The following is a 26,649-nucleotide window of genomic DNA, read 5'->3' as shown; positions in this document are numbered from 1 at the left end:
AGACAGAGAGAGAGAGACAGAGACAGAGACAGAGACAGAGTAAAATGAGGTAAATAGCCCATAGGTCCTAGAAATGTAGAGTGGCCATGGAAGCTCTCACTGCTAAGCTGCCATTAGAACTGACTCTTGGAGAAAATGAAGAATTTTTGCTGTTAAACTGTTTGAGGAAGATATTTCTAGTAGATAAAGATATTTCAAGTAGACTGAAGGAGAAGTAGAATCAAGGAGAAAAGATGAATAAAAGGTTTCTGGCTGGGCAGTGGTGGCGCATGCCTTTCATCCCAGCACTTGAGAGGCAGAGGCAGCCTGGTCTACAGAGTGAGTTCCAAGATAACCAGGGCTATACAGAGAAGCCCTCCCAAAAAAAAAAAAAGAAAAAAGAAAGAAAGAAAGAAAGGAAGGAAGGAAGGAAGGAAGGAAGGAAGGAAGGAAGGAAGGAAGGAAGGAAGGAAGGAAAATGTTTCTGTAAATAAAGTCAAGTAAGAGAAAATAGATTGAAACAGCATGGTGACTCTGGCGACACTGAGAAGCTGTTAGCCTTAGCTTTGAGGATGTATTTTGAAGATGGAGCCAATAGGATCCGCTGCTAAATTGAATGTGACACATGAGAAAAGGAAGTTAAAGATGGCTCCCAGCATTTGGCTTGAGCAGTGGAAGTTGAACTTCCTGTTTGTCCATAGCCCACGTAGGAAAGTATGTGGGACAGCCTTTGTAGGACAGCCACTCCTAATCCAGTCTTATAATTAGTGAAGAATCTGAGAGCCAAGAATGACCTACCTTCCATCATTCAGGTAGTGGTAAAGATAGAACCAAATATTCCAGGTCTCCTAATTCTATTTAAAGCTCACTCCAGGACTTAATACTATACTTTCTGAGTTCTGTTTCAGAGGGGAAAGGGAAGCATTTGTAAGGGCAAAAGCTGGAAGGAATATTCGAACACAAACTATATAAAATGGACGGTTGAAACCAGAAAGTGAGTATTCAGAGTAAGGCCATTTGAGAGAAGACTGAAAATCTGCCAGAGAGGAGAGAACATGTTGAATGGACAAAAGGAACATGGGAATAAGGTTCATAGACTTAAGTGTGAGGATTACTCAATACTGGTACCAGGAAGGGGTCAGGAAGGACTGAACCTGGACAAATAGTTCAGACTGAGTTTGAAATCTTCTGAAACTGGTTCTTAGCACAGCCTCCTTCTCCTTTTCTTTTTCATGTAAGACAGTAGGTAATGATGTAAGCCTGGGATAGTGTTTTGTTGTTAATCTCTTCCAATGGCAAGAATTCCACCTTCCTGTACTTCAGTGTATGAACTGAACAAGAACCATCCTTCTTGCTCACGTTGCCTCCCAGAGATTGTATGAACGTAGTAGGAACACAAGAACAAAATGACTTAAAATAAATATTATTTAAATGAAGATATCCTTTTCTCATATTATCTAAAATTTTTAATTTAAATACCCCTAATAGATTAATACAATCTTTACATTAGCTATCTATTAAACACAGAACACATGACCAGTAAACTGCATTTTTTTTTTTTGGAAACAACATCAAGTATCCAATATAACTTTGTTTAAATATTGCTTCAGAACTGTGTCTGTTGGACTCATGTCAAATCTTACCTGGGCTTTGAAAGTTTTGTAGTCATTGTTACCCAACCAAAAGAAAAAAAGAAAGAAAATTATCCCTGTTCCCTAACCCACACAGGTCTTTCAAGCGTTTATAAACTTAGGCTTTCCGTATTGTATTCTGGGCATTAAGTTTCAGAGCTGCAGGCTAGAGCCCAGTGGAGTTTGATACTGTCCATCTAACCCCCTTCACAGAACAGTATGTGAAGAGTGTGAGTGGAAATGAATTGCCCCCTCTTGACAATATTAAAGTCATCAGTATATATGCCCTTTGGGGCAGGAAAGATGAAAAAGGGTGTTGTAATCAGAATAGACGATTTCTGACATATTGGGTGGGCTTATCCACAGGTTAGATTTAAGGATGTGATCTGAGTTTGTTGCCTCTGACCTTATAAGTCCAGGCTATGGAGTCTCCACCTCATCCTCCCTCTAGCCCTACAGGAAAGCCAGACTCACACTTTTTCTTAGGTTGAGAATCATACCTTTTCATTTAAGACAAGTATATTCTGGTGGCACGTTCCTCACAAGATACATGCATTCATGTGTCATAGTTAGACCAGAGCTTGAAGTCTTCCCTTGTTCAATTTCATCTTGAATGAATAGGTAATTGAAGGGCTTGCCCCTGGTAATTAATTACATTCATTTTAGTGAGTCTGAAGTACCACACTTGTTCCAGACAGTTCTGTCTATGAGCTTGATTGTCTATGTCTGCAGTGTTTTCTGGTTTGGTGGAAGATGCCATCCTTGTAGTTTATGACTGAAAAAGTTCTGCCACCATGACTCCTATCCCGGTTTTCATATCATCTCTTAGTGGGAGTAGGGGACTGGGAGAAGGACTCAGCTGTTAAGAGCACTTGCTGCTCTTGCAGAGGACTCTGGTTTGGCTCCTAGCATCCACATGGAGGTTCACAGCCATCTGTAACTCCTGTTATAGGAAATCTAATGCCCTCTTCTGGCTGCTAAGAGCACTAAGCGTAGTGTGATAGATATGCATGCATCCGTGTAGGCAAAACACTCATATACATAAAACAAAAGCTTTTTAAAAAATTATAATCTAAGACTTATTTTTCTAACCTGTTTGGTGTATGTTTGGTGTGTGGGTGTGTGTGTGTGTGTGTGTGTGTGTGTGTTTCTGACTTGTCTGTCTGTCCTGGGTTTGAACACATAGTCGACATGCACCCTATCGCTGATCCGCGTCCCTAGCTCTGAGGGCCTTTTACAAGGGTTACTTTGAGAAGTTGCGCATTAGATATTAGAAAAGTGAGAGCAATTAGAAAGCCATTGCAAGAGATGATGAGATTTGATCTAAAGCAGCAAGAGGAGTAGAAAAAATGGAAGAGACACCACATCTCTACTTGCATTAGAAGGAACAGGGTTCATTTTTATGCTATAGGTATAAATATTGGGGAAATACTATGACAGGAAGACACATCTTAGCCTCTCTATCAAGTTTCTAAATAATTTCTGACTTACTCTTCTAAGAACCAGAGCAGCTGTGTTTATTAAACATACTATAAATCTTAGTCAGCTCTCAAACCATGGTCCTGTTGTTGAACCAAGAACTATCTGTAATCTCCACTGAAGATGTGCTACTTGGTAATAGGGTGTGACCAAGTGAGCTGGCTACTTCTGTTGTCCTTCCTAAACTTGTACTTCCTAGTTTAGTAGTGCTCTTCTCTTTTAGATTCAGAATCAGTATTGGCTTTCCTTACCCCAAACCTAGATCAGAAGCCTATGGTCTTATAATATCACAGAAGCATTTCTTACTGGCTTTTCAGAGAGAGAGAGAGAGAGAGAGAGAGAGAGAGAGAGAGAGAATGAATATGAATATGAGAATAAACAAAACAACAAAGAAAGAGGGAAATGGAAGAAAGGCTTAGTTTTTACCTTGGAAAGGAACCTAGGAAAGACTACTGTTTTCTTAAGGAGGTGAACATTTGCAGAATAGCTTTGTAAGGAGCTAAAAACAATATTTTGGGGTTTTCAGAACTCAGTTTAAGTTTATGGAACTACTTGAAGACAATTTTTAAATTGGTCTAAGCACTTAAGGTTGTTTCTGCTAAGGCTAGTGGTGAATCTGAGCCAGGCAGACAGGAAAGAGAGTTGAGAGAAAATTGAGCTTTTACTCTAACAGCCCTTCTGCATTTATGAGACCTGCTGGGCTTCTGGAAATCCCTTGTAGGCTATATGAAACAGTAGTCCCTGGGATATATTTCTTTGCCCACTGCTGATTTGAATATATTAAATTGTCAAATGGATGATAAAGAAAATAGGCTACATGTCCCAGGAGAGAGGTCATAACAGTTGGATTTGTGGTCAACAAAGGTATTTCAACACACTTTCACATCATTTCTTCAGCTGAACTTAATTCTCCAAGCCTGCCTTGTGCCTTCCTCAAATACTTTTGACCCCTTCTGACCCATTAGACTTGTGCTTCAGAAATTTGAATTGGCATTCACAAGTCAACTGTGCAAAGTAATAAAGAATAGTGAATCTTTTTGGAAGATAGTGCAGAATAGAAAGAGTATCAGACCAGGAATTAGCCTGGATTATGACACAGGGCTCCAGATGGTTGCTTTATTTATCTTCTTATTGGTTTAATTTCCTACCACAACTTTGACATTATCTTCTGGATATCACCTGGAGACTAAAGAAATGTTTAACTTTGAATTAAAAATTGGTTCTAGGGTATTCATTCTTGTTTTGCAACATTTAAATGAGTAGATTGAAATCCAGGCTCAAAGACAGACATAGTTGTGACAAGCTTACTTCTTTTTTCTTATGCATTCTAGAAGTGTGGTTGTAATTTAAAATAAAAATAAAAAATCTGTACTTATTACTTTTCATTACTTGCTTTGGATTTTTGTATAATAAAATATTTCTCAACCTCTTCAGAATATTTGAGAGTAATTTAAAATTATGATACAACCACTGGTGTAGTTTACTCCTTCTGGTTAGGTTTATGCAGAAGGTTGACATGCTCTGGGTTGGAGATCCTAGCCTCAGTTTTTCTTTACTTTTTTTTAAAATTCTTTTTCTTTTTTATTAGATAGTTTATTTACATTTATTTATTTATTATTTATTTACATTTCAAATGTTATCCCCTTTCCTGTCCTAGTTTCCCCTCTGAAAACCCCCTATCCCCCCCTGCCCTCTCCACTCATCAACCCACCCACTCCTGCTTCCTGGACCTGGCATTCCCCTACACTGGGGCATAGAGCCTTCACAGGACCAAGGGCCTCTCCTCCCATTGATGACCAACAAGGCCATCCTCTGCTACATGTATACTCTATGTGTACTCTTTGATTGGTCTGGGGATATTGGTTGGTTCATATTGTTGTTTTCCTATGGGGCTGCAAACCCCTTCAGCTCCTTGAGTCCTTTCTCTAGTTCCTCCATGAACCCTGTGCTCAGTCCATTGGTTGGTTGGCTGTGAGCATCTACCTCAGTATTTGTCAGGCACTGGTAGAGAGCCTCTCAGGAGACAGCTCTATAAGGCTGCTGTCAGCAAGCACTTGTTGGCATCTACAATAGTCTCTGGACTTGGTGACGGTATATAGGATGGATCCTCGGGTGGAGCAGTCTCTGAATGGCCTTTCCTTCAGTCTCTGCTCCATACTTTGTCTCTGTAACTCCTCCCATGGGTATTTTGTTCCCCCTTCTAAGAAGGACCAAAGTATCCACACTTTGGTCTTCCTTCTACTTGAGCTTCATGGTTTGTGAATTGTATCTTGGGTATTCCAAGTTTCTGGGCTAATATCCACTTATCAGTGAGTGCATACCATGTGTGTTCTTTTGTGATTGGGTTAACTCACTCAGGATGGTATTTTCTAGTTCTATCCATTTGCCTAAGAATTTCATAAATTCATTGTTAATAACTGAGAAGTACTCCATTGTGTAAATTTACCACACTTTCTGAATCCATTCCTCTGTTGAGGGACATGTGGGTTCTTTCCAGCTTCTGNCTATTACAAATAAGGTTGCTATAAATATAGTGGAGCATGTGTCCTTATTACATGTTGGAGCATCTTCTGGGTATATGCCTAGGCATGGTATTAGTGAGTTCTCAGGTAGTACTATGTACAATTTTCTGAGGAACCACCAAACTGATTTCTAGAGTGTTTGTACCAGCTTGCAATCCCACCAGCAATGGAAGAGTGTTCCTCTTTCTCCACATCCTCTCCAGTATCTGCTGTCACCTGAGTTTTTGATCTTAGCCATTCTGACTGGTGTGAGGTGGAATCTCAGGGTTGTTTTGATTTGCACCTCCCTGATGACTAAGGATGTTGAACATTTCTTTAGGTGCTTCTCAGCCATTCAGTATTCCTCAGTTGAGAAATCTTTTTTTAGCTCTGTACCCCATTTTTTCATAGGGTTATTTGGTTCTCTGGAGTCTANCTTCTTGAGTTCTTTGTATGTATTGGATATTAGCCCTCTATCAGATGTAGGACTGGTAAAGTTCTTTTCCCAATTTGTTAGTTGATGTTTTGTCCTATTGACAGTGTCTTTTGCCTTACAGAAGCTTTGCAATTTTATGAGGTCCCATTTGTCAATTCTTGATCTTAGAGCATAAGCTATTGGTATTCTGTTCAGGAAAATTTCCCCTGTGCCCATGTCCTCGAGGCTCTTCCCCACTTTCTTTTCTATTACTTTCAGTGTTTCTAGTTTTATGTGGAGGTTCTTGATCCACTTGGACTTTAGCTTTGGACAAGGAGATAAGAATGGATCCATGTGCATTCTTCTACATGCTAACCACCAGTTGAACTAGCACCATTTGTTGAAAATGCTGTCGTTTTTCCACTAGATGGTTTTAGCTTCTTTGTCAAAGATCAAGTGATCATAGGTGTGTGGATTCATTTCTGGATCTTCATTTCTATTCCATTGATCTACCTGCCTGTCACTGTACCAATACCATGTAGTTTTTATCACAATTTGCTCTGTAGTACAGCTTGAGGTCAGGGATGGTGATTCTACCAGAATTTCTTTTGTTGTGGAGAATAGTTTTCACTAACCTAGGTTTTTTGTTATTCCAGATGAATTTTCAATTTGCTCTTTCTAACTCTGTGAAGAATTGAGTTGGAATTTTGATGGGTATTGCATTGAATCTGTAGATTACTTTCAGCAAAATAGCCATTTTACTATATTAATCCTGCCAATCAGTGAGCATGGGAGATTTTTCCATCTTCTGAGATCTTCTTCGATTTCTTTTTTCAGAGACTTGGAAGTTTTGTCATATAATTCCTTCACTTGCTTAGTTAGAGTCACCCCAAGGTATTTTATATTATTTGTGACTATTGTGAAGGGTATTGTTTTCCTAATTTCTTTCTCACCCTGTTTATCCTTAGAGTAGGGGAAGATCACTGATTTGTTTGAGTTAATTTAACATCCAGCTACTCTGCTGAAGTTGCTTATCAGCTTTAGGAGTCCCCTGGTGGAATTTTTGGAGTCACTTAAGTATACCATCATATCATCTGCAAATAGTGATATTTTGACTTCTTCCTTTCCAGTTTGTATCCCTTTGACCTCTTTTTGTTGTCTAATTGCTCTGGCTAGGACTTCAAGTACTATATTGAATATGTAGGTAAAGAGTGGGCAGCCTTGTCTAGTCCCTGATTTTAGTGGGATTGCTTCAAATTTTTCTCCATTTAGTTTGATGTTGGCTACTGGTTTAGGTATGGGCCTTGAATTCCTGATCTTTCCAAGACTTATCATGAAGGAGTGCTGAATTTTGTCAAATGCTTTCTCAGCATCTAATGAAATGATCATATGGTTTTTCTTCTTTGAGTTTGTTTATATAATGGATTACGTTGACGGATTTCCATATATTAAACCATCCCTGTATCCCTGAGATAAAGCCTACTTGATCATGATGGATGATCATTTTGATGTGTTCTTGGATTTGGTTTGCGAGAATTTTATTGAGTATTTTTGCATCAATATTCATAAGGGAAATTGGTCTGAAGTTCTTTTTCTTTGTTGGGTCTTTGTATGGGTTAAGTATCAGAGTAATTATGGCTTCATAAAACGAGTTGGGTTGAGTTCCTTCTGTTTGTATTTTGTGGAATAGTGTGAGGAGTATTAGGTCTTCTTTATAGGTCTGATAGAACTCTTCACTAAACTCATCGGGTCCTGGGCTTTGTGGGTTAGTACACTATTAATGACTGTTCCTATTTCTTTAGTGGTTATGGGACTGTTTAGATTGTTTATCTGATTCTGAATTAACTTTGGTAGCTGGTATCTATCTAGAAAATTACCCATTATGTCCAGATCTGTCCTCAGCTTTTCAAATTGCTTATTTCAGCCCTACAGATTTGACTTATTCCATAAGGAATATGGAGCTGACAGTCCTATCTACAAGCTAAAAGGACATCTTAATTAAATTGGAGAGGAAGGCATTTTAAAAAAGAGAGATGCAGTGGACATTTCTTTTAGAACCCCATAGTGCCAATAGAGAATGTTCTTGTTAAATGTCTGTGACCTACAGTTCCATACGTGCTAGAGACATAGCTCAGGAGCTGTCCACAGGAGTTGATGGATAGAGATGACCAATGAGAGGCCAGCTAAGGCCATGCTGTCCATTTCCAAGTTGAGAAACCAGCCTGTCAGGAAAAAGCAGAAATTCAGAGAAGCTGTGGTTATTTTCTTTCTGTCATCACTCTGACTAACTTTTGATACACAAACTATATTCTTTTTTTTTTTCTAAATACTATTTTTATTACTTCTTTGAGAATTTCTTACAATTTATTTGGATCATATTCACACGTTTTAGACCTATCCATTATTCTCCCTCTCCTTGCTACTCACCTAACTTTGTGCTTTGGAGGTATTTTTAATCCACATCTAGCCCAGTTTGTGTTCCCCAATGACTCTTGGGAATGGGGCATACTTTGGAGTGTGGTTGACCGACCAGGGGCCACATTTTCATCCAGTTTTCAACCAGTGAGGCTTCTTTAAGATGAGGATACACACATGACAAAAGAGTGTGGATAGTGTGGAACAGTTTGTGAGTTCAAATTCCAGTCCTTCATTTAGAAGCTGGAAAATTGCTTGACCTTTCTAAGACTTAGCATCTATAAAATGGAGATAGTGATAACAACTGTTACAACATTTAAATGAAGTCATGCTCATCAATTAGCACATATTAAACATTGAGTAGAAGGTATAACTATTATTTTTTAAATCACTAATTGAACAATGAAGTCTAGATTATTCATAAACTTGATAAAAGTGAGGAAAATATTTTCATGAATAACTCTTATCTAGGCAATGTAGGTTTGAAAGAGGCTTTGTAGATGCTATAGATAATTGTTGCCGAAGAGTAAAGTCCAAGTAGTAAAGGAAAATGAATACCAACAATGGAACTCAGGCTGGCAGGCTTGGCAGAAGGCTCCTTTACTCACAGAGCCATCTTTGCCTGCCTCTCTACCATGGTTTTTGAGGCATTGTTTCTCACTTACTTCTGAAGCTCATCAGTTTAGCAACATTAGCTAGCCAACAGGCCCCAAGAATTCTTGTGTCTTTGCTTCCCTCGTGCTAGGATTATAGGTATGCTTCATGTCTAGCCCTGTTTAAGGCGTGCTCATATATTTATATTTAGAGTTTTGTGAAGAATTCCTCCATTAGACAAAATGTAAGTCACCAAATGATCCTAAGATTTGATTCTAGATTCTCAATCACTTAGGTGATTTCAGAAGATGTCCTTTATTTGAGTTATATTCATCCTCCTTATAGATTGGGGGTTTGAAAGTCCCAGGGGAAATAAGAGGAACCATATTTAAATCCTGAGGTTTGTTCCTCTCTCGTTTTCCCAGAATGTCCTGAAAAGGGAACAACTTGAGAATCTGAGGGTGGCAAGCCTTCGCTGTGGCCAGTGTCCATTCACTCTTCTTTGTAAAGCAAATTGCACGGAGCTTATTGAGAATCTAGAATTGCACCAGACCTGCTGAAGGCTACAAAGTAATCTCTGTGCTCAGTGTTTATACTGCCATTTTAGGTAATTCAGTCCAAATTTTATACTTCATGATTTACTGTCATTTAAGAAGCATCTGCCATTCTTGGAGACCGCTGAGGGGCATGAAGCTGAACAGAACTTTGAGTAAACTTGAAGGGCTAGACATGTAAAAATTGAAACTGAGACAAAGAAAGAGCCAGGCCTACTCTGGAGGTCTAAAGCAGATGGAGTTCAAGGTAAAGGCTTTCTTGTGCTACATAAGGAGTTCAAGGTCGTTCTAGATACATTAATGAGAGTTTGTCTCAAAATAAACATTAAAACAAAACAAGCAAACAAAAAAATGCAGGGCTGGGAGTGTAGCTCAGTGGTGGAGAACTTGCTAGCATTCATGAAGACCTGAATTCAGTTCCCAGTACAAGGGGTCTGTGGAGAGCAAGGATACTGATTATGATTCCCCAAGCTTTGACACAGCTCAGGAATGGACTGAGAAGTAAGGATAGGGCATAAGTGACTCCAGTGATCTCACAGGGACTGAAATCTAGCTTCAAACTGTCTTCATCTCTAACTGGGTTAAGGTGATCCAAGATAGGTAGTGGCGATAAGCAGATATTAGCCCAGAAACTTAGAATACCCAAGATACATTTTGCAAAACACAAGAAAACCAAGAAGGATGACCATTGTATGGATAATCATTCCTCCTTAGAATAAGGAACAAAATACCCATGAAAGTATATAGGTACAGAGACAAAATTTAGAGCTAAGATGAAAGGATGGACTATCCAGAGACTACCCCATCCGGGAATCCATCCCATCATCAGCCACCAAACCCAGATACTAATGCACATGCCAGCAAGATTCAGCTGAAGGGACCCTGATATAGCGGCCTCTTGTGAGGCTATGCCAGTGCCTGGCAAACACAGAAGTGGATGCTTACAGTCAGCTATTGGATGGAACACAGGGCCCCCAATGGAGGAGCTAGAGAAAGTACCCAAGGAGCTGAAGGGGGATGCAACCCTGTAGGTGGAACAACAATATGAACTAACCAGTACCCCCTGAGCTCGTGTCTCTAGCTGCATATGTAGCAGAAGATGGCCTAATTGGCCATCATTGGGAAGAGAGGCCCCTTGGTCTTGCAAACTTTATATGACCCAGCACAGGGGAAGGCTAGGGCCAAGTAGTGGGAGTGGGTGGGTAGGGGAGCAGGGGCGGGGGGGGGGGTATAGGAAACTTACAGGATAGCATTTGAAATGTAAATAAAGAAAATAATAATTAAAAAATGAAAAAAAAGGATAGGTAGTGGCTAGAATCAGATTGAAAGCCTCCCTCAATGAAAATTCTGATTTATATTTCATAATTTGTTATAACATAATTTGACTTCCAATTATAAATAGGCACATATAGAACTCAGATAACTATGACCAAAAACTGAGAAGTAATAGCCTCATAGGAGACCCAAATAAGGTTGTTATCAAATATACTCTTTACACTATGTTTCATAGTCCAAAAAATTAAATGATAACAAAATTATAAATGATAACTTTAAATGAGATACCAATGTACAAAACTTTCTGAGAATACTTTCAAGGAAAAGAAAAGACAGCCCCATAGAATAAGAGAAAATATTTTCAAATCACATATTTTCTAAAGGGTTTGTGTTTATGATATAAAAAGAACTCTTATCTTAACAATGAGAGGCAATCCAGTTTTAAAATGCATAAAAACTGGAAAAAAACTTTTCTCCAAAGGAGATCAACAAATGGCCAGTAAGGGTTATAAAGATCTCTGCAAAACCACAATGAAGTAACAAGTCAGAGCCGTAAGGATGGCTGTAACTTAAGAAAGAGAAAGAGAGAAAGCGAAACGTTAATGCGGAGCTGGGCATGATGGCACATGCTTAAAGGCAGAACTACCTCGAGAGACCCTGTATTAAAAAACGTCTGATAATTCTTAAAAACTGAAGCCTGGAGTTAACCTATAATTCAGCACTTTCACTCCTGGATATAAACTGATGAGAAATAAAAACATACTTCCAGAAAAACTTTGTACACAGTAGCATTATTTATAATGTCAAGAAGTGGAAATAATCTATGTTCTTAAAGAAGTTAAACAAATGTTAACAAAATTTGTTGTTCGTTTGTAATATTCAGCCATTGGGACAGGGAAGTGTAGCTCACCAAAGCATGTTAATAAGCATGTACATGGCCCTGGGTTCCATCCCTGTCATTGTCATGCCCACAAAGAAAAAGCTTCTGATACATACTTGCAGGATGGATAAACTCTGAAAACATTGTATTGAATAAAATATGCCAGATACAAAAGACCACATTCCATAAGATTCCATTTATAGGAAATATTTAGAATAGTCTAGTTCATACAAACAGAAAGTAGATTAGTGGTTGCTAGGAGCTGAGGGGAAGGTCGAAAAGTGATTACTAACAGTTATCAGGTCTCTTTTAGTGTGATGACAGTATTCTGAAATTAGTAGTGATGGTTTACAAATTCTTTGTGATATTAAATTATTGAATTTTGAATATTTATACTAGCAAATTGTATACTATGTGAATTACATATCAATAATAAAAACAACAAAACAAAATTTTATGATGAAACTGTAGTAACTAAAAGAAAAGCTTAATATAGAGATTAAACAAAGCTGAAGCTGAGTTATCCTGAAGATCGGAGTGATAAAAGAATGAACATAGAGAAAAAAAGCATCAGACATGAACAAGCCTAGTATTATTTGAAGTTTCAGCAGAAAACAAAAAGCATGAAGAAAAGCATTAGTTGAAGAAAAATGGCTATAAACTGTCTACAACTAATGAATTTATTACAGAGTAAAAACACATCATGAACTCCAGGTAGGATGAATACAAAGAAAGTTGTATGTAGGTGAATTAAGGTCACATTGATGAAGCTGTCACAGAAGTGTCTTACAGCTGCACTCAAAGAAGCAACAGCAAAGTTAACTGTTAGGTTCTCAATAAAAATAATGAAAGCTAGGAGACAGTGGAAAGAAGTATCCTTAGGAAGTGAAGGCCAACTAATGAGATTTCCAAATAAGATATGAAAAACCTATCACCAGCAGACCCACACTGAAAGAAATAATAAAAACTTATGTTCATGCTATGTAGCCAAGGATAGCTTTGGACTTCCCTCCTGCCTTAGCCACTGAGAAATGCTGGGATTACAAGCCTGTGCCACCATCCTTGACTGTAAATAATATTTAAACGGAATGGAAATGATCCCAGAGAAGGCAGGCTATGCAGAAAAGAATGAGGAGCGTCTTAAAGGGCAGCTTTGAACTGACTAAAATTAAGACACGTGACAGCACATACCGTCATCCACCCAAAACGTGGTGCTACCCTCTGTGATCAAGTCCTCCTCCATTGACAACTAGAATTCAGTCTGTATGCCCGAGTAACCCATTAGCAGATGAGTTCATTCCTTTTTTATATGGTTTACAGAGTTTTCCTTCTAGTGACACTATCTCTTTAGTGGTTACCATAAATTACAACTTGTATTCTCCTTTTAATATTTTGTTCTGCTTTGCTTTTTGATGCAGGATCTCACCATGCAGCCAAGACAGGCCTAACTTCCCATCCTGCCTGAGATTCCTGAATGCTAGGATTATTATGGTGTATACTACCAAACCCAGCCTATAGCATGTATTCTCATTTTTTTAATTATTCAAAGATTCTGGCTGCAGTTTCCCCTCTCAGTCCTTTCCCCTTCCCCCGAACCCATTTCCCAGCTCCTCCTCCATATCTTTTCAAAAGAGTGCAGACCTCCTATGGATATCAACTAGCCATGGTATATCAAATAACAATAAGCCTAGGCCTCTCTTCTCCTATTAAGGCTAGAAGAAGCAACCCAGTAGGAGAAAGGGTCTCACAGGCAGGCAACAGAGTCAGAGAAAGCTCTTGCCCCCACTGTTAGGTGTTGCACAAGAATGCCAAGCTACACAACTGTAACATATGCAGAGGGCCTAGGTCAGTCCTATCCAAGCTCCCTAGTAGCCAGTTCAGTCTCTGTGAGCCCCTATGGGTCCAGGTTAATTGATTCTGTGGATTTTCTTATATCATATATTCTTTTTAAAAGTGTTTTTTAGTTTAGTTTAGTTTTGGTTTTTTTACATGTGTGTGTGTGTGTGTATGTATGTATGTATGTATGTATGTATGTATGTATGTGTATGTGTGTGTATAGGTGCATATGCCTGGTGTGAATATGGAGTTCAAGGGATAACTTGCATGAATTAGTTCTCTCCTAATACTTTTTGACTCTTAAGAATCAAATGCAGGTTCTCAGGCTTGGTGGCAAATACCTTTACCCACTAAGCCATCTTGCCAGCGTACGGGGTATATTCTTGACTTGCCAACGTTTACTATAGATTAACCCTCTACTGCTTATTTAACAATATCTTTTCCNAACTCCCACCCAGATTCTATTGCTGATTTACTATTCACTAATTTTACATATAATATATATTTAAAACCCCACAAGAGACTACTAATAAATATTTATACACACACACACACACACACACACACACACACACACACACACACAAACTCTGGCCTTTTCCTTCTCACAGTTAAGTGATTTTCATGTGATAAGGTGCTAGTGAGAGAGAAAGTGCTATGCAGAAGGATACAGATTTTTAAAAAAGTGTTCATGGGCCATGACTGATGGCCATAGCTGCAACTGTAATTAGCATGCACAAAGACAAGAAGATATGAACAAGCACAGTACCTGGGGAGATCTACTTAGTATCCTAAAGTTGGCATTTTGTTCCTCTTAGAGCCAACCATGGTACCTTAAGTGTCAAGAAAATGTTATACTCATGATTAAACCCCTGGAGCCGCTTCCTTTCTCTCGACTGGGATTCTAAGGCAAATGAAGACTTCTAACAGTACACTGATTCCTGATGAACTGGCTGTACTGCTAAGTTCCTCTTTCCCGTTTGATCAGCAGTTTTCTCATTTAAGCATTTCCTGTAGAGTACTGCTGACTGTTCCATTTCCTACCCGGGTGTTTTCCTCTTCTCGGTGTTCACATGCCAACTTTCAGATGCGCTCTGTCACCTCATGTCTCAGCCCAGCCATCTGAGAACCACAAGGCATTCTTCCTACTTTACAGCTCCTGGGATTCAATATTGTAGGAGGGCAGATGCTTGCAAGCACTTACTATGCTGTCTCTTTTTCTTTCTAAGCCATTGCTTGCTTTTCTTCCTGAGTTGATGTTATGTCTTTGCCTTTGAGTCTTTTGTTCCTTGTAAGTCCCTGTCTAATTAAAGGTACCCAAAATCACCAAGACACTGTTTCTATGCCTCTGATGTTCAGCCTTGGAAATAAGTAGACATTCACCTTCAGGATAATGCCACTAAATGTTTTCAGAAGGAGAGAACAGAACCCAAAAACATACATTTTCATTCAAGTCACTATCCTGAATAATAGCCACGGTGGAGATTTGCCAAGACAGCAATTACAGTGACTTAAGAGAGAAAGCTTAGAAAGCTTAGATCTGATTTTTCTTTCTGGGATGTTTTTTTGAGCTTATTTTCTTAATATAGGATGTATCTTTCTAAGAGGCTGGAACACATATGAAGAAATATTCAGACTATGCTATTAAAGGTCTTGAGAGACAGGTGGACTTCAGTGTCTCACTGCCTCATACTCCTATTGACCTGGCCCCATCCAGTGGGACTCAGCCTTTTCTGGATAATCTGTTTCACTCAGAAAAGGTAGTAGGTTCCAAGTTTTAACCTGCAATGTAGTCTTGGCTGAATTTGTTTTTATTATACTGAAATGTGTTCTTTTTGCTTCTAGTTGTTTCTGAACTTTTATTATGTTAAATTTGGCCAGGCCACTTTTCTGCATTGGTGTGATGATCATGTGACTCCTAGCCTTAAATCTACTTATGTGCTATATCACACTTCATGATTTGTGAATTTTGAAATAGCCCCCTGGAATAAAAACAATGTGTATGTTTATGATCTTAATCCATTCTTAAACTTCCGCTTGCAAAAATTTTTGTGTCTGCGTTCATAGGAAAATTGTCTATATAGCTTTCTGACTGGTTTTAGTATTTGGGTAGTGGTGGCTTTATAGACTGTTTGACACAGTGTTCCTCCCTTCTGTGTGATGGAACAGTTTGGAGAGCATTAGTGTTTATTCTTCTTGAAAGGTTTGGTAAAATATGACAGTGAATCCTTTTGATCGTGACATTTTCAGTTTTGGGAGACTTCTTGCTACTTTATTCACACACTTAATTGTTGTGGGTTTGTTTAACTTGTTTGCATCTTCTTTCTTTGATGTTGGTGGATGGACCTGTATAGGAATTTACCCATTTCTTCTGAATTTTCAAGAATGTAGCTTTTCATAGAAATCATTAACGATTGCTTCTGTGGGGATCACTAGAATCTGCAGTAGGTCTTTCATCTCTCAGTTTTATTAGAGTCTTCTGTCTCATCAGCTAATGTTTTGTCAGCCTTGTTTATTTTTTATTTTTTTAAAAAACCTCAACTATGGTTGATTTTTTTATATTGTTCTTTTAGTGTTTTTGTTTTATTTTAATAATTTCTACTTTTATCTTTATTGTTTTTTTTTTAGACAGATCTTGCCTGAGTTTATTTGTAAAAACAGCATAAGACACTGGTCATCTGCAAACTGTGTGGATGGGTGTGTCACAGCAGTCTGTCTGTCTTCACACTGGCAGGAGCCTTTTCTCTGGGGTCTTCACAGGGGCTTGGGCACCTTTGGGAGTCTGGGCTGGAGCTGAAGCCTGGGCCTTAGCTGGAGCTTTGGCCTCTGCCTTGGTGTGAACCTTGGGCTTTGGTTGGCAGAGCCTTTGACCCTTGGCCATGTAGCTTCGAATCTGCTTCCCAAGCTTGGGGTGAGCGATGAAAGCCAGACGGCTAAGTTTGCGGCTGGGGCCCTTTGGCATCTTGGGCTTGATGGCCTCTCTGCGTGCACTCACTGCCTTTGCATTATTGGCCTGCATCTTCTTCAGGCCTTTCTTGTTGTGCTTCTTGGCAAAGCACATGTTTCTCAGGAACTTGGGGTCAATCCCCTTAAGAGATTCGTATCTTTGTGACCGGGGTTTCTTGATGCCATTTCTGTGCCATTTGCGGGACTGGTTGTGTGTGGTGTAGTTCTTGGACTTGGCCATGTCTGCACAGTAACCCGCGGCTCCCACAGCGCCTAGGACCAGAAGAGAAAGAGCTCTTTATTGTGTCTTACTGTTCACTGCTTTGGGGCTTGGCATGTTCTTATTTTTTCTAAGGTCCCAAAGCACATTGTTAGCTTTGAGGGTTTGTTTGTTTATTTGTTGTTGTTTCATATATTTTTAATATAAGTACTCATAAACTTTCTTCTTAGAATTAGCAAATTTTCTGGTATGTTATACTTTTATTTTCATTTGATTTTAAGAATTTTTAAATTTCTGATTTCTCATCTTAAGAGTGTTTTTCCATATACATATTTTAAAATAATTTCTATGGTTTTTCTTACTATTGTTTTATTGTTTGATAGGATAAGATACAATTAATCATTCTAGTTCTTTTGTATTTTGTAAGTCTTGTTTTATGGATAGAACATGGCATACTTTAGAGAAGGGTACACGGGATGCTGATAACATCTATTCTATAGCTTTTAGATGGAATATTCTATCTTATCTGCTAAGTCCATTTGAACCATGGTGCAGTTTAGTCCTGAGGCTTCTTTGATGATTTTAGTAGGATGCCTTATTTAAAGATGACAATGAGGTATCAAAATCACTCTATCATTATTGATTTGAGACCTATCTGACCTTTTATGTCCATCAGGGTTTACTTTATGAAATTGGAAGCTAGAATGTTTTGTATATATTTTACAGTTATATCTTCTTAATGATTTTTCCCTTTATTAGTATGTAATGGCTTTCTTTATCTCTTCTAATTTTTATTTGATTTCTACTTTGTTGGATATCAGAGTAGATATGCCAGCTTGTTTTCCAGCTGCCATTTCTTGATAGATTCTCTTCTGTCCTTTATCTCTTTACCAGTAAAGTGTATTCCTTAAAGACTACAGAGATTTGGATCTATTATTTTAATGTATTCATCTAGTCTGTACCTAATTATTGGTAAGCTTAAGCTTAATATTGAGAGATGTTTATTCATTCTTACAATTTAAGCAGCAGTTCCTAAAATTAGGCATCCTAACACAATCCAATCCAAAAATATACTAACTTGGTATTTGCTGAAAAGTAATGGTGGGAAAATAGGAAAGTCTCTGTCTTTCATTACTGCGCTCTGATGCAGAGGATGGTAAGCTTGGTACCAGAAACCACTGCAGTTACTGACATGACACTCTCGAATCTGTGCCAGGTGTAAGCTGCTCAAGAGAGATCGTTCCTCCATTAGTTCTCAGTGATTTATATTTTAGTGGCTTTGGGTTCTTATTTTGTTTGGTTGGTTTTGGTTTTGTTGTTGTTGTGTTCTGTTTTTAATTTTTTATTGATTCTTTTTGAGTTTCACATCATGAACCCCAGTCTTGCTCATCTCCCCATCCCCTCATGTGTGCCCTTTGCCCTGACAACCTTCCCCACAAAACAAAACATACACAAAAAACAAGCAAAGCATAGAAAACATCTCACTGTGAAAGCTGTAGTGTGTCACAGTGTGTCCCACAGTGTATCCCTCTGGCCACACATTTCACTTGCAAATGTTCATTCCAGTGAGTTATTGGTCTGGTTTGAGATCTCTGGATTCTATGATACCATCAATATTGGCTCCTCACCAGGACTCCTCCTAGTTATCCTGTTGTTGCACTGTGTCAGGGAGATCCTGAAGCTTTGGGTCAGCAGGCCTAGACCTTTCACACATCCTAAACATTTTCAGATTATTCAAATTTTGAGTTGTGCCAACTCAGAGCCCTGGATCTGTGCATGGGTGGTAGCTGAGCTGGTCAGCATGCAGGCTCTCCCTTAACCATACCACCAAGATAAGCTCTCTAGCACTACTCCAGCTAGGCCATTGAAAACTTCCATCAGCAGGTGGCAGGGTCACTCTTCTGCTCTCACACCCTTGAGACTGGCTCACCTGCACCTGTGCCTCTGGAGCCAGCTCCACTGTGCTGCCCAGTCAAGGTGTGGGGCCTACTCTCCTGTGTGCTGCAGCCTTCAAGGGGGTGGGACAGTGTTCCTGCTCCCACTTCCTTGGGGCTGGCTTACCCATGCCTTTGCCATCAGGGCCAGCTCCACTGTGTTGTCCAGGTGAGGTGCAGGAAAAGACCCACTTTCCCTGTGTTCTACAGCTAGTGAGAGGACAGGGCTTGCTCTCTGGTTCTCATGCCAGCAGTGGCCGCTCTCTGACTACAGTGGGTGGCAGCAAGGTAGGGGTATCACACCTGTACCCACACTGCTGCGTGGCAGATGAGTGGGGGGCCAGCTTTCCTATGCTTTTGCCTTCAGCCCTGCTCACCTGTGCCTCCACCACCAGGGCCAGCTCTACTCTGCTCCCAGGCAAGTGTAGGACCAGCTCACCTGCTCTCTCCGGGCTCCAGGGCCAGCTCTCCCAACTGCTGCAGGTGGCAACGGGGGAGGCTTTGGGATAGTTTAATACTATGTTTTGTAGATAATTCAACAGGAATCTGAAACAAGTAGTGGGATTTATAGTGTGTCAGGTTTCTGACATTTTTTTTTCTGTAATATGACTCCCCCCCCCCAGGGAAATTTAGCTATACTCATTAATTTCCAAGTGAAATGGTTATTGGTGAAATTAGCTTTTATGGTGCTTACAAACTCAAAAGATTCCAAACATTTTTTAGCCAGGATATAAGCTTTTGAGATCCACTTACTCTAAAGCAGTGTTATTATGACTGAAACGAGATCCACTTACTCTAAAGCAGTGTTATTATGACTGAAACAGCCATTTGTAATTAGAAAGGCAAATGCAAAGTAGAAGGATTTACTGTGTAATAGCTGGATTTTTAAAACCTCAGATTTCTGTTTCTGGCAAGCAGGACTAAGATAAGGAAAAAGAAATCCTTACACTAAGATCATCCCATTTCTATTAATGTCTTTGAGATGGATAAAGACTTACATTCTGATAGGCTCGAACGTCAGGTCAATATCTATCTTTCTCAGCAGACTGTGAACTTTTAAACTCTCTGTTTTATATTCAAGCCACAAGTGCATGACATATAGTAGATGTTCTATAAATATTTGCTGATGGATTTTTTTTTTTGTACGTTTCCTAAAATCCAGCTGTCTTTCTGCCTTGCCAGAATTCAGTAATTGAGCATAAACCTGCTTTGAACTGTAATCTGCTATCTCAAGAGGGGAAGTTATTTAGCTCCTGTCTTGGTTGGTGAGCTCTAATCCTATCACTGCTACTTTAAATTTAGTGAGTTATGACTAGTATTTAAAAAGCAGAAGAGAGTAGGAAATACAAGAAGGCGCTACACATAAGATTTTCATTGTAGACATACTGGATTATAATTTCAAAACATCCTTGCCTCCTACCTGTATTCAAAATGTCGAGCAGTCCCAGTGTTTCTCACATGGCAACTCCAAGCCAGCCTTTCTTCACAATATTTGTGCTTCAATATAATTGCTGTTGTTATCATTTGACCTTCTGGAGATTCACCACCACCAAGGCCTTGAGCTGCTGGGCAAGCCTTCTACCACCAAACTATCCTCCTAGCAGTATATCTACGTATTGTATGACCTTGAGTTCCCCAGAGTATAAGTTCCAGTAGAGCACAACTTTGTTAGTCATTGTTGGTTTCTTCATCTGTAGATGAATGGGGACTAACAAGGTCCTTCCTACACACAGGCAAGGAAATATGGATGAAGGGAAATTCAGAAGTCATTTCTCAGCTCTGACCTGCTAGATCACCATTCTCTGCATCTCTGTAACAATAGCCCCTACTGAACCACTCTTTGTTTAGTTTTCTGTTCTGTTTTTGGTTTTTGGACTAAGTTGGATGGGAGAGGCCAGCCAGGTTCAGTTACCACCATCACCTAACATTGGCCTGATACCTAATAGTCCACTCCCTCAAACCCTATCTTAACCATTCAAAGCATTCTGGGCAAAGTGCCAGCTCAGGAGCTCAGCCTCTTTGAAATAGAGTGCTCCTGAAACCTCCACCCTGGATCTGGTGACTTGTCTCCTGCTGCAGAGCTTAATAGGACATTTATATCCCTTTCCTCTGAGATCTGGAAATGTCCATTCAGTTTTAAATCAGATTTTTTTTTTTTTTTGAACAGTTGGCCTCTGATATATCTTTGGGGGTAAAGAGATGATGCTAGCACGGATAGAGATCTGTGCACTTGAAAATTTGATTCCTTTTTGGAAAACTGCTAACACAATCTCCTTGTCACAGAATTAAATGACCCTGCTGTTCCTACCTACTGACAGCTTCGGCCTTGGGACCCTGAAATTAGCGTCTATCACATGACAAAAACATGCTTTCATAAATATACACATCTACAAATAAGGAGAGATTTTGTGCCTAATAAAAGTTCTGTAGTGTAGATAGGTAAAATATGCTGGTCTGAATAAGTAGAAAGTAAAGAATCAGTGTTCCTCCTGGTACAGACTAGTTTTAGAAGCCTTTCACAATTGGTGGGTTCTTTGTTCATTTGTTTGTTCATTTGTTTTGTTTCTATCGAACAAAAGAAACCCATTGACATTAAGGAAATGTATTAACTTAAGAAAGTACAAAGTTGGGGCAAGGAGTGCACAGATGGCTCAACAGTTCAGAGCACTGATGCTCTTGCAGAGGGCCCAAGTTTAGTTAGGTCCCAGTCATCTGTCTGGTAGTAACTTTAACAGCAAACGCAGGGGATCTGGTGCCTCTGGCCTCCCCGGAAATCCTCACTCACTTCCACATACCCTCATGCAGACACACACACCTACACATAATTAAAATTAATAAAATAACCTTTTAAAGGGGCACGTGACAGTCCTACATCCAGGCAGAGCAGACCACACATTCTGCTGCCTTACACTTCGGTGGGGTGACGGACAAAGTGGAGATGAGGCTGTATAATCCAGTTCTGTCCAGCCCTTACCTGTTAAAAAAGGAAGGCTTCTTGCTGGTAAGCACACAGCTGTTACAATCTTATTTCTGACTAGACCTGCTTTTGTTGCAGGCAGAATGGGGCTCCCACTCTAGCCAAAAAGGTTGTGGTAAGTTTCAAAATGAAAGATCCAGATCTGAGTACACCATCGCACTTCCCAGTCCATTGTTAATTGTGCCACATTTCTAGTCTAAATTTAGCCACCTTTCTTTTTTCTCTCTCTCTCTTTTCTTTTGTCTTCTTTTTTTCTTTTTTTTTTTTTTTGACAAAGATAACTATGCAAACATTTAAAAGAAAAACTTTACCCAAAGTTAGCCACCCCCAACTTCTGTTTGGTTTCCTGCAATGTTTAGATGACTCATTCTCTTCCAAGAAATCTTAAAGAAAAGAGATCCAGGCTGTGTGTTGGTGCACAAAGACCGCACTGTAAATTCCTTTTCTCCCCTGCCTAGAAACCCCTTTGCTCCTTTATAGAGAAGGGAAAGCTCCGCAGTCCTCATTGTCTTCTACTTGGCTTCATCAGTTTTGTTGTTCCTAGGAATAAATGTGCTCCTTGTCTTTGGGTGGGGCTCCCTCATAGCTTCCCAGATCCCACACGGAAGCACTTCCTGGGGCCTTGCTTTTCCCTGAAGGCGTACTGTTCAGGCTTCTGAGTTGGAGAACAGGTGGCCTTTTATCATCTGTGAAAGGAGAGACACTGGCCAGTTCCTGCCTCTCTTCTGGGTCGGAATTGCTAGTTAGGAGCTTTAATTGTATATTTTAACTGAGCTAACTAGAGCTAGCTACACGTGTGTTCCCAGCTCAGCCAGTCTGATTGCTTCAGCAGCTTGTTCAAATAAACAGGGATAATAGTTCATTGGTCCTCCCAACTAATCAGAACACAAAAGGAAACAGCTGCCTGTCTTAATTGCTATTTTATTGGTTAGACTTTCCCTCCTCTTCCCCTCCCTTCCTCTTTCCACTCCTGGACTCCTACTAGCACAGGATCAGGTACCATCTCATTTAACCTTTGCCTTTTATACCTAAGGATGAGGTGGGAATGGCTGGAAGGCTGGCAAGGAGAGCTTCGGGAGCTGGGAGGGTGGGCAGCTGATAGTGATACTCATGCTCACCTCTGACCTGTTGACTCTGAGGCAGATGGTGAGTCATTTTCTCCTCTTTGCCTTCTTGCTCCTCTGTTGCTTCTGTGGAACTCAGCCTTCCTCTCCATGGGAGGAAATTCCATGGGAAGTTGTAGACCAACAGTTGAAAGCTACTGCCTTCCCAGGTGACTGAACCAGAGGAACTAGGAATGGGAAATCTAAAATAGGTGAGACATCTGAAGCTTTCATTTTGCTAGCATCTGGGTCCTGAGACCCAGAGAACTTGTGCCTTGTCTTTTCTCTGCTCTGAAGCCAGCCTACTTGGTTCTAATATGGACCCACAGTTAGAAATAAGGTTGAGCCACAAAGTGACCACAATTCCAACTGAAGTGTCTCAATAAAGCAAAACTGTTGATCAAGAGTAAACAAGAGAAATTTTATTCTTGATTAAGCACACAAGGCCAAGAAGTGTTGGTTTTTATTCTAAAGCAAGTAGTGACTGTCGTTTCCTGTGGGATGGGATTCTACCTCAGTCCTTCATGATTGGCTAGTTTTTATAAGAATCCACACAGAGGAAATACAAAGGGGCCAAGAATACTGCAACAGGACCTTTGTATAAATAAAAACTTTACTGAGTGGGAAACTAAAGCATTTACATAAAGGTTTTATAAGGTGGGGAGAAACAAAAGATTTGAATTCTTCCTTATAGACAAAATGTGTTTGACAGAAAAGACTAATATTTAATGTTGTTCTTACAATAAAGAGTCAGGCAAATCATCACGTAGAACCATAGAAAGGTAGAAATTGGTGTCATAGTAAGCTCCAGCTGTCAATGTGACACAGACCTAAAGAATCAGCTGGAAGAAGGAGCTCAGAGGCTGTCCTTAGAGTATCTGTAGGACATTTTAAAGTTGCTAATTGATGTAATGGGGTTAGCCCGCTGTGGGCAGTGCCATAGGTGGGTAGGCTTGGACTGTGTAATAAATGTAGCTGAAAGTGAGCCTGGGAGCTAACCAGGAAGCAGCATTCATCAGTGGTCTCTCTTCAGTCCCCAATCTGAGCTTCCGCTCTGACTTTCCTCATTGATGGCCATTGGCTGGGCTATGTAAGCCAAACAAACCCTTTCCCCCCAAGTTGCTTCTGATCAGTGTTTTGTCTGTAGCATTTGAGAAACCAAACATAGTCAGTAAGAAAAGGTCTTCAAAAAAAATAGTATTTTAGGCTAGCATATAAAGTGATGAGTTCCACCCCAGCATCTTCATACATGTGCATCATTATATTTTGTCCTCTTGTTCCCTCCCTCAGAGTTCCTCCTATGTTCCTCCCTCCAGCTGTTCCCTTTCTTCCCCCAGTTAACACCAGCTTCTGCTTTCTGATGGCATGTATCCCATTACTCTATTTCCCGGCTTGCTTAAAATCTCTTCCTCCCCTTTCATAATGCCCTGTCCAGTTTCATAACCTACACATGCAATTTTAAATCTGGATTCTCTATGAGCGAACAAACATAGTATTTGCTTTTGTGAGTCTGACTTATTTCATTTCACATAGTTTTCAGTTACAGCCATTTTTTTCTTATTTTCTTTCAAAACTCATTTCATTTTTTTTTTACTACATAAACTTTTTTGTATACATGCACCACATTTCATTTCTCTATTCATTTGTTGATGAACATCTAGAATGGTTTCATTTCCCGGCAAGTATGAATAGTGCAGCAGTAATCATATATATATATATATATATATATATATATATATATAAATAATATATATCCCTGGTACGTTTACCCAGAGTCTTTTAGTATACTCCCAAGATTGGTATAGCTGGGCTGTATAGCTCCACTGTAGCTTTTAAAACTCAGCTTTGTTGTTATTGTTTTCTTATAACACCATTCTGACTGGGGTGTGATGCAATCTAAAAGCAATTTAATTTGCATTTTTCTGATAGCTAAGGATGTTGAACATTTTTCAGATATTTACTGGCTGTTGTATTTTATAAAAAAGAGAAGAGCTAAAGATATGTTTGATAGAGTGAGATATGGTGAGGTGGAGGGGTGCCTCTGTGAGCCCATGCTGAGGCATCCCTTTCCCCTGAGGGACCAGCCATATGATGGATATAGTATGGAATAGAGTTTATTTAGGGCATGAGAAGGGGAGTTGAGGAGGAAATAGAGACAGAGAAAGGCAGAGAGAGAGAGAGAGAGAGAGAGAGAGAGAGAGAGAGAGAGAGAGAAGGGGGAAGGGGAGGCCATCCAGGAACAAATGAAGAGAGGGAGAAGAGACACAGAGTAAGAGAGTAAGAAGATAGCAGGATAGGAGAGAGAGGAGGGTGCAAGCAGCCCCCTTTATAGTGAGTCAGGAACACCTGGCTATTGCCAGGTAACTGTGGACATGGCCTAGAGGGAATGCTAATACTAGCCACTTGTATTTCTTTAGGAACTATCTGTTCAGTTCAGTAGCCCGTCTAGTCTAGTAGACTAGATGATTTGGGCATTGAGGTGTTTAAGTTTTGAAGGTATTTGTAGATTCTAGATAATCAGATAGTGTCTTAGTCAGGGTTTCTATTCCTGCACAAACATCATGACCAAGAAGCAAGTTGGGGAGGAAAGAGTTTATTCAGCTTACATTTTCCACATTGCTGTTTATCACCAAAGGAAGTCAGGACTGAACTCAAGCAGGTCAGAAAGCAGGAGCTGATGTGCAGAGGCCATGGAGGGATGTTCTTTACTGGCTTGCTTCCCCTGGCTTGCTCAGCCTGCTCTCTTAAAGAATCCAAGACTACCAGCCCAGAGATGGTCCCACCCACAAGGGGCCTCTCCCCCTTGATCACTAATTGAGGAAATGCCCCACAACTGGATCTCATGGGGTCATTTCCCCAACTAAAGCTCCTTTCTCTGTGATAACTCCAGCTGTGTCAAGTTGACACAAAGCTAGCCAGTACAGATAGTTACTTGGAAAAGTCCTTTCTCCTGTTCTATGGCTCTCTTCATTCTGGTAGTTGTTTTCTTTTCTATACAAAATGCCTTTTTAATTTGATGTTACCCACTTTCCCAGTTTTTAAGTTTATTTTCTGTGCTATTAGAGTCTTTTTCAGTCCTTGCTATTGCATATATCTTGGGATATCTTCCCTGGGTTTTCCTCTAGATATTTCAAAGTTCCAGGTCTTACAATATGACAGAAAGACTTTCATTTTAAAGAAAAGAAATCAAGCATGGAGAAATTGGCCAGAACAGCCAAATTACAGCAAACACTATGGTTTGAATATGAAATGTCCTTCATAAGCCCATGTGTTTGAGCACTTGACCACAGATGGTGGCTCTATTTGGGAAGGTTATGAAACCTTTAGGAGGTGGGAACTTCCTGGAAGAATGGAATTCATGGGGGACAGGCCTTCAGCCTGCTCTTTCTCTGCTTTGTGATCTGCCCACTTCCTTATTCCTGCCCCCATCCCTTCCCCAACAAGATGGAAGGCACCTTCTTGAGCTGAAACCTCAGTAACCTCAGTTGTGTCTTAAAAGGTCTTCTGTCAATGCAACAATGAAAGTAATAAAGACACAAAAAGTGATAGGAGTGTTGTAGTTGCTAATTCGTGGTCCTTCCACCCCATTTTTAAAATTACCAAATACAAAACAAGTAAGTATTCATGATAGAAGTCACACCTATGTTATTCCCATAATGAATACACTAATAGAAAAAAAGTAGCCAAAGAACTTAATTATAGAGTGGCAAAATAGTTTTTAAAATGTTCCGGCTCAGGCTGGCAAGATAAGTCACTTACTAACAATCCCAACACCCTGAGTTTGATGCCCAGAAACTTTATGTTGAAAAGAGCTGACTCAGGCAAGATTTCTCTGCCCTCAGTGTGCCCTGTGGGGGATATACATGTTCTCTCCTCTCTCTCTGCCTCTCTCTCTCTCTCTCTCTCTCTC

At 39.8% G+C, this 26,649-nt stretch overlaps 1 protein-coding gene and 1 pseudogene across 3 annotated transcripts in view; one reads left to right on the top strand and one right to left on the bottom strand.

Moving 5' to 3' along the window:
• Srgap2 (SLIT-ROBO Rho GTPase activating protein 2) overlaps positions 1-26,649 on the top strand; it is a 233,408-nt gene that overhangs the window by 132,816 nt on the left and 73,943 nt on the right. The gene's annotated exons all lie outside the window — the stretch shown is intronic.
• LOC110321318 lies at positions 16,282-16,746 on the bottom strand (annotated as a pseudogene).

The sequence above is a fragment of the Mus pahari genome, chromosome 5 (assembly GCF_900095145.1).
Source record: "Mus pahari chromosome 5, PAHARI_EIJ_v1.1, whole genome shotgun sequence".
In the NCBI taxonomy this organism is placed as follows: domain Eukaryota; kingdom Metazoa; phylum Chordata; class Mammalia; order Rodentia; family Muridae; genus Mus; species Mus pahari.
Note: the sequence above shows the minus strand (reverse complement) of the source record. Positions and strands in the feature narration are given on the sequence as shown.